Raw genomic sequence first — 8,603 nt, forward strand, 5'->3', positions numbered from 1 at the left:
TCAATCCAACCCTCTGACTCCTGTAGGTCTCCCATTGTGTGTAACACATCAATGTCTTCTATAACCAGGATCGAAGGCTTATCCTAAATAGTATGTGTTTTCATTGTCTTATTTGCGTATCATTTTTTGAGTTTAAGTTATCTGATAAAATTAAACATACCAATTCTACTTTTCCTGTAATTAAAAGGTGCTCTGGGGCACAATAAAAAAAAGGCATAGTGATAGAACATCGTTTTATGCCTCAGATAAAATATAGTACAATAGAAGAGTGGTCACAGTAGCAACAATTTTTTAAAAATAAAAATTTAGCAGCATTCACAATATCGATTTAAGTTAGACTGCAAATAATGCAATTTATTTCGAATATGAATTTGCAATTCAATTGTGGCAACGCCGTTGCTCTTTCATCGAGAAATAATTCTTATATTTATTAAAAGGTACTCAAGTGTTGGGAAAGGATAAGATGGAGTGTTTGTGGTCAAAGTGAAACCGTGAGGGTGGTGGACAAGGAAGAGATAGTGTGACATATATCCATCAAAATCACAAAGTGAGACTGATCCGGCCTAACATGGGTCAATTGTTCCAAATTTATCACATAGCATTACATGAACACTGTTAATGAATTACAGTTGTAGAGGCTTACGAGTTAGTTGTAGTCAACGTTTCGACCCTTAAAAAAATTAACAAGGTGATTCCAGCCTTCGGGTTGGGTCTTCATCAGGACTGTATGGATAAGGAGCACCTAATTTTGCAACCACGCATAACTTTAGGCTGGGCGATCATGTGGGGTTGGGCTCAGGAGGACTCTGAAAAAAGAGGTGAAGGTAGTGCCAACCGTGCACGTATGTGGAGGTTTACTGTGGGTCAAATGATCCTTTTCAGTTTCCAGACAAATCTATCTTGGATTGCAACCATCCGGCTCCGATTCTGCTGGCAGATAAAATATAGTCAGAGAGATTTATCACAGTTAGTTTATCATTCATTTTGACGCTGTTTTGCCTCGTGTATTAATTTCCACAAAGCTGTCCAAATTTCCTCACCCTCCGCATCCTCTATTTCCCGGAAGATTCTGATTTCCTTTGTTGGCTTCTCTTCCTTGTGCCAGAACTCTTTTAAAATGTTGGATTTTAGATTGAATAAACGCGCCGTTCTCACTTATGTCACTTTCATTCCGGTCTGATCTACCTCCTGTAGCTCCAGTCACTGCTTGATTCTCTTCTCTGCTCTTTGCGACTTTTGTTGGTACCGTTACCCTAATAGTTTCGTTAATTTCCCTTCATTGGTCGAATTTCCAACCAAATGTGAGTATATGACCCTTCTCGTATTCAATCTGATCTCTATAGAATTTTAATTGTTTTTTGGCTTTTATTTCTTCCTCTACTTTATCCAATCTGGTATTAAGTTTCTTAATTTCATGTTCAAACTCCGCCTCTGCGTATTTGGTTTTCAATAATTCTATACGCTTATCACTTTCTGCTGTCAAGTGTTCAATGTCTTTCTTGGCATACTTGATTAGTAATTGTAACATTACCATTGAGCAATTATGATTGTTCATTGGCCACTCCTCTATGAGATCAGGGTCTGGATTGACAAAAGTTGCTGTTATAAAGATTCTGAGCCCTCGAGGGACTCTCTCATAGTCCACCTATTTCTGTAGTGTTATGACTTCCCAACACTTAGATTGTTCTTGCTTGAAGGCTCTCCATAATTTGTCCCATGGTTGTTTCTTTCTTTGGGTATCATTTTCTGATGTTGGAGGGTGCTCTATATAGTAGCTTCTCTCCACCTAAACTTGGGAATTACATATATATATATATATATATATATATATATATATATATATATATATATATATATATATATATATATATATATATATATATATATATATATATATATATATGTCTGAAAAGTTGGCATAAGTACCCAACATAGTATTGAAATGTATCACAGCCCCCTAGTCTATATTAAATCTCACTGATTACAAACACTGCCAACTAGTGGTGACATTGCCATGGTAGCAGAGAGCACCATGGGCCCGATGTAGGTAAAAGTCATTTACCGATTCTAAAATACCGATTTTTACCGAATCGGTATTCTGAAATCGGTAAATGATATGTAGAGAAAAAAATTCGCTAAAATACAGAATCGGTAAAAATCGGTATTGTGTTTCGACACTTACCGATTCGGGAAATTACGAATCGGTAGATACCGAATCGGTAATGGCAATACAACCGTATGGGCCAAAAGGCCCATAGGAATGCATTGTCAAAACCGATTCGGTATTTTCCGATTCGGTATTTCCCGATTCGGAATTTACCGAATCGGTAAATACCGAATCGGAAAATACAGAATCGGTAAACACGTGATCGGCAAACAAGGAAGTGAAACTAATGAAAGCAGCCAATGAGGTAGAAGCACCCTCCCCCACCCTAGCAGGGAGTGGCAACCCAGGCAGGTGCAACTCATCAGAACTTTCTGGAGAGGCAGCCAGAGCTCAGCAGTGAGAGGGAGCAGCAGAGAGAGTGTTGGGAGTACTTTGAAAACAGTGGAAATGGCAAGCAGCTCTGAGAGCCAGAAGGCTGACAGAAAGCGTAAGGTCAAGTTCAGCAGCAATGAGCTGCAAGTATTGGTGGAGGAGGTGGTGAGGGTCCACAGGCAGCTGTATGGGAGGCTGTCCCTCACAGTCCCTGAGTCAACAAAAAAGAAACTGTGGAGTGCCATCAGTGAGAGGGTCAATGCAGTTGGTGTGACCCCCAGGACCATGGACGACCTAACGAAGAGGTTCTATGATATCCGGAGCCTCACCAAGAGGAAATTGGCGGAGATCAGCAAGCAGGCAGGACTGACCGGTGGTGGCAGGAACCCCGCGCCCCCCCTCACAGAACTGGAGGAACTGGTGTCCACAACAATCGAGAGGGAGAGCGTGGTTGGAGTTGGGGACATGGACAGCTCAGCCAGAGCCAAATCAAAAGGTAAGAAGCATGCACAGCATGACACACCCTACCAGACACCTCCCCATTGGCCCCCATGTACAGACAAACCCCAGTCCAGTACTGCTAGCAATATAAATGTGCAATGCATGATGGAAACATAGCCAGCTAAAGTAGGAACATTTAACAGTGCACATTAAACTGCATTGCACCTTAAGAAATAATCAGAGTAATGAAAATGACATGTGCAATGCATGTATTGTAGTGACAGGAAGACATTTCCACTCAGTTGACAAATGCTAATTTATTCCTAGGGGCGCCATCAGGTAGTGGAGCAGCAGCTGCACAAGTCTCAGCTCCAGCAACAGCGGACAGTGCGGTGGCAGGGCCAAGCAGCATGGATGAGTCGCAGGAGGTGGAGGACAGCAGCGCCATGACACATGAGGATGACTCAGGCCATGCCCTCTTATTTCCCCACTCCCCCCAATTGTCACTATCCCCAATATTGCAGTTCTCACCAGAGAAATCACCCACACAGTCACAGCCAGCACCTGCCACTGCTCCAGCCAGGAGGAGTATTGTGGCCCCATTGTCCATCATGGAGGGAGCTGCGGGTCAGGCACCAGCACCCACACCTGCGACACCTGTGGCACAGCAGGCCACCCAGCACACCAGCCCCGAACGCCGGCGTCCACGCACTTCCAGCAGTGCTATTCCATCACGGGAGGGCAGTGTCTTCCAAGGGCTTGAGGGGAGCATGGTCCGAATACAGCGGATGCAGGCCAAGTCCATCCTCGCTTGTCACCGGCAATTGCGTCAACATAACCTGCAGATGGGGGAGTTGACAAAGGGAATAGTTGATTTAGTTGCAAGCAACCGGGAAATGGCTACAGGAATGGGTAGAATGACAACTGCCATGACACAGCTGTGTGCCAAGTTGGACCAGCATGAGCACATAAGGCGCAGGGATGCCCGAGTTCAGAACCGGGCAATTAACCGGCTAGCCGCATCAACAGCCCTGCTGTGCCGCCGAGGGGCAAATATGGAGGAGTGCCTCACTAATAACACTGCGGAGGTGACCAGGGGCATGGCCCGCATCACCAGTGCCATGGAGACACTCATTATTTCAAACACGGTAGTGAATCCTGCCCTGGACGTGGCCGAGGCTGGGGACAGCAGCAGCCGCAGCAGTCCTGCCAGCGCAGTGTCCGAGCCGCGCCAGAGCTCCAGGCGCTCCGCAGAGGCAGCCGGACATGCAGAAGGGGGGGAGCCACATCCCAGTGGGTCTGCAAAGCGCAGCAAGAAATGACACTGCCAGTGTGGGTGAGTCAACCCGGCCCATTTCCTGACCACATATTGTTGTTATTCTTTTCATTAGTCGCACATCAGTGCTGTACCGTTGTACCACAATCAAAAGTTACATTACTTCACATACATAACGTGTCTGTGCATCTGTACTCACTCAGAAATAGTTGTCTGGTATTTCCTCACGTCTGACCCTGCCATCACTTGGTGTAGACACTCCAGCAGGTTGTGATTATGGCACAGCAATGTCATCGTCAGGGTCCTCGTAGTCAGACAACTCTACCTCTGTGCCCTTCTTGACTGCAAGGTTGTGCAACATTGCACAGACTGCAATCATCTTGCAGCAGGTGATGGGGGTATATTGCCTTGCACCTCCGCTCTTGTGCAAGCATCTGAACCTGATTTTCCAGATGCCGAAGGTCCGTTCTACTACATTCCTTGTGCTTTTGTGCGCACGGTTATACCTCCTTTGGCTGGGTGTTGAGGGGTTGAGGTAGGGGGTGAGAATGAATGAGCGGAGGACATATGCACTGTCGCCTAGAAGGATAAGGGGTAACATTACTCACATGCATACATGTACTTCACACTGCTATTTAGGTTATGGGGGTCTGACACTGTGTCTTACCTAGGAGGTATCCTTCACCGAATTCCCCTGCCATCAGCCGTGCATAAATTCCGCTATTTTGAAAGACGTAGGAGTCATGGGTACTCCCTGGAAATTTTGCTACCACGTCAGTGATGACACACTTAGCATTACAAATCACCTGCACATTTATGGTGTGCCGTGACTTCCGATTGCGGTATACGTATTCCGTGTCAGCAGGGGGGCAAATCGGAATGTGTGTGCCATCTATGCAGCCAATGATGTGGGGGAATCCTGCCATGTGGTAGAAGTCTGCTTTTGTCTGTACCAGTTCTGCATGGGTTGCAGGGAAGGAAATGTATTGGTCCATCCTTTGTATCATGGCGTCAAGGAACTTGTGGAAGAACCTTGACAGGCTGCTCTGGGTCACCCCTCCTACCGCAGCTGCTGCACTTTGATAGCTGCCAGACGCAAGCAGGTGTAGGCTGCATAGCACCTGCACGTGCACTGGGATTGCGTGTGCCCTTGGGGTGGGGTGCTGCAACAGGGGTTGGAGGTCCCTAATGAGCTCTAGAATGGTCTCTGGGTCCAGCCTGTACCTCTGTAGGATCTCTGCATCTGTCTGCATGAACAGGGTGATCCGCTGTCTATACACCTGCTCCTGTCTCAGCCATTCCCTCTCTCCATCCTGCTGTAGCCGTAGCCGTCTTGCTATGACATAAAATGCTGCCATGGTGCAAGAAGAATTGCATTTTGGGTCCTTTTTTATAGGTCGCACCTGGTTACCACCTGATTCCAATCTATGGTAAATACCGATTCTTAAATACCGAATTTGACGCTAAATCGGTATTTCAGAGCTTTCCTACATCTCAATCTTCAGTTTTTCACACAGAATCGGTTTTATACCGAATCGGTAATTTTACCGATTCGATGAGTTTACCGATTCGGTTTTTGTTACCGAATCTGTGTTTATCCGAATCGGTATTCTACCGAATCGGTGATTTTACCGATTCCCAATTTTTTACCGAATCGGTATATTTTACGATTCTGTGTTTATCCGATTCGGTATTCTACCGATTCGGTAACCTTTCCGAATCGGTATATTCACCGATTTGGGCGGTTTTCGGACTGCTACATCCCGAGGGCTCGATACCGGTCGGTAACGGCTGAAAATACCGATTTTCGGCCGTTACCGACCGACCTACATCGGGCCCTAAGTCTCGGAGAAATATAGGAATGGAAGGAGATTTGATCTAGCGATTGATGGCCTGGTGCAAAAAGGTATTTGTATATTTTATAGACAGGTGTGCAAATAGCAGCAATTAAGAGTGCAAATTCAACAGTTTTTCCCAAAACGGACATTTGCACTCACACATTAATTAAATCATAGGTACAAATACACCAGCAGGGAGTTTTTGTGTATTCTGCAACCTTTGTGGGTATCATTCTGTCCTGATAATTGTGTTCTATGTACTTCTTTTGAGAGGAGTAAATTTGCTTTCAGAATGGGGGCGGAACAGCCCAAGATTGGTGGTTATGCAGAGGAGCAGCGTTCTTCCATAAGTAAAGATGTTTGCCGGTGTAAAGAAAGGAAAACAAAAAGCAAGGGCAAACACACATTGCAGTTCATTTTCCAGGTACTTCTTGGAAGCTGCAACAGTCACAGCTTTCAAGGAGTGCGCCTGGCATTTTTTGTGAATGCCAAAACTTATGAGAAAACCAGTGGTGTAAATTGCACACCTTCTTTGTGAATCAGACAGTTAGGTGGCTACCTTCGATAGATTGTGAAACCTATGTTCCACTCTCACCTTCCGCGCAAAACCTTTGTCATCCTCTGCCAAATTCCCAATTTGTGCAAATGTGCAAATCTGAGTGATGCAATGGTAGCAGTTTTGTTTAGTTAGGTCCCAGTTGCATGGTTTCAGACATTATGGTACCTATTCACAAAATAATTGGGGGTATGTAAAGTAGTACTTTTGCGGTACTTTTTTACATACTATTACACACATTTGTTAATTGGCCGCAAAACATCCAAAATGGGAATCACATGGTAATAGTTAAGGAATATTCATATACAATTAATACAAATAGAAAGGTCTGTGCACTCTTTGCACTTCTACCAATTGAGAATTTGATGTTTAATGGCTTATTCACAAAGGCATATAAAAGTGCATAAAACAGTATAACTTTAATACTAATTCCCATACAGATAGATGCCCTTGTGAATCAGTCCCTATGGTTAAGGTGACCTATGCACAGTAACGCCTATCTGAGGATACTCCAGGTGGGAGAACTATGTGAATTGATGTGCATCACTGCACCTTGAAGCAAGACCCATCCTTTATCTTTGGAACACCCTGTATCAAAACTGGTAGAAGGGATATTGCGGAGAGTATTATCCTGCCCAGGCAAACGGTCATTCAACAGAACTGTAAACCTTAAATTACTTTAAATTACTGCAAATGTGTGCCAGTGTGAGCTACAGTAATATGGCACTGTGCTCAGTAAGAAACACATTCTTAGTGATAATGAAACCATTGATAGATCAACTATTGCTTTACTATTCCAAAACAGTAATGCCACCACTAAGTACTAGTACTCAATAATATGAAACTGAAATACGGAAAGTAACAATGTGCTTCATTTTATTTTACATAGGGTCCAGGCATTCATTCTACCAGTATATTCAACAATGGGGAATTGTATACATCCTTCCATGCTTGTGATCACAGCATATGGACAACCGACCAGCCTTACATTTTTCCACAGCGTCTGCGCTCTGATTGTCCACGTAATGATCCTCATCGCTAACCGCCTACTCATCGCTGTTTTCATCGTGCAGAAAAGTCTTCACAAGCCTATGTACATCTTCATAGATGCCTTGGTGGTAAATGACATGTATGGAAGCACCGCCTTCTTTCCGAAGCTAATTGCTGACCTCCTCTACGAACGACGAACTGTCTCCTACGTGCTGCTTAACCCATTTGTTCTGCATTCACACCTACATCGGGTCCATGGTCACCAACCTAGTAGTCATGGCACTGGACCTCTATGTGTGCATCTTCTACCCCTTGAGATAGCACAGCATCATGACACACTCAACTGTGTATTTCCTGGTTGCATCTGCCTAGGGCTATTCTATTGTTTTTTTCACCGTATATTTCACACTAACATTCTGGCTTCCCTTGTGCTGTAACACTATAACAAACATCTATTGCGACAACTGGTGTGTGGTGAGGCTCTCTTGTATAGAACCATCTGTAAATAACATATTTAGATTGTTCATAACTGCAGCCCTCATTGCACTAATGCCCAACCTGATCATATATTCTTACTTACACATATTTATAGTGTGTGTCCAAGCCTCAAAGGAAAAAAGGGCAAAAGCGCTGCAGACCTACACACCTCATTTGGTCTCCATGATGAACTTTGTCGCCGATGTCCTCTTTGTAAAGTTTCTCCACCACTTTGAGCTGAAGGGCCTGACTCATGCTGTGCGTATCATGATATCGTGATGTTGCTCCAGTTTCTGGTGGTGGCATTCTGTAACCCTGGGCGTAGTTTGCGTAGTAGCGCTACTCGTAGTTATGCGAAGTGCACTTCGCACTACGCGAGCTAAGCGTAGCTTCACGAACTGTGTAGTGCACTGTGCAAAATGCTGTTCGCACTGATTGCACAGTGCCGGATGCTTGTCTGCACTGTGCAATCAGTGCAAACTGCATCTTGCACAGTGCAAGCAGTTGTTTTCTGCCGCTCGAGTAGATTTGTACTCGAGCGGCAGC

At 44.7% G+C, this 8,603-nt stretch overlaps 1 pseudogene; it reads left to right on the top strand.

The window, feature by feature from the left end:
- The first annotated feature begins 7,513 nt into the window (after positions 1 to 7,513).
- Positions 7,514 to 8,336, top strand: LOC144773935 (olfactory receptor 4D2-like; annotated as a pseudogene).
- The last annotated feature ends 267 nt before the right edge of the window (positions 8,337 to 8,603 follow it).

The sequence above is a fragment of the Lissotriton helveticus genome, chromosome 8 (genome assembly GCF_964261635.1).
Source record: "Lissotriton helveticus chromosome 8, aLisHel1.1, whole genome shotgun sequence".
Lineage (NCBI taxonomy): Eukaryota > Metazoa > Chordata > Amphibia > Caudata > Salamandridae > Lissotriton > Lissotriton helveticus.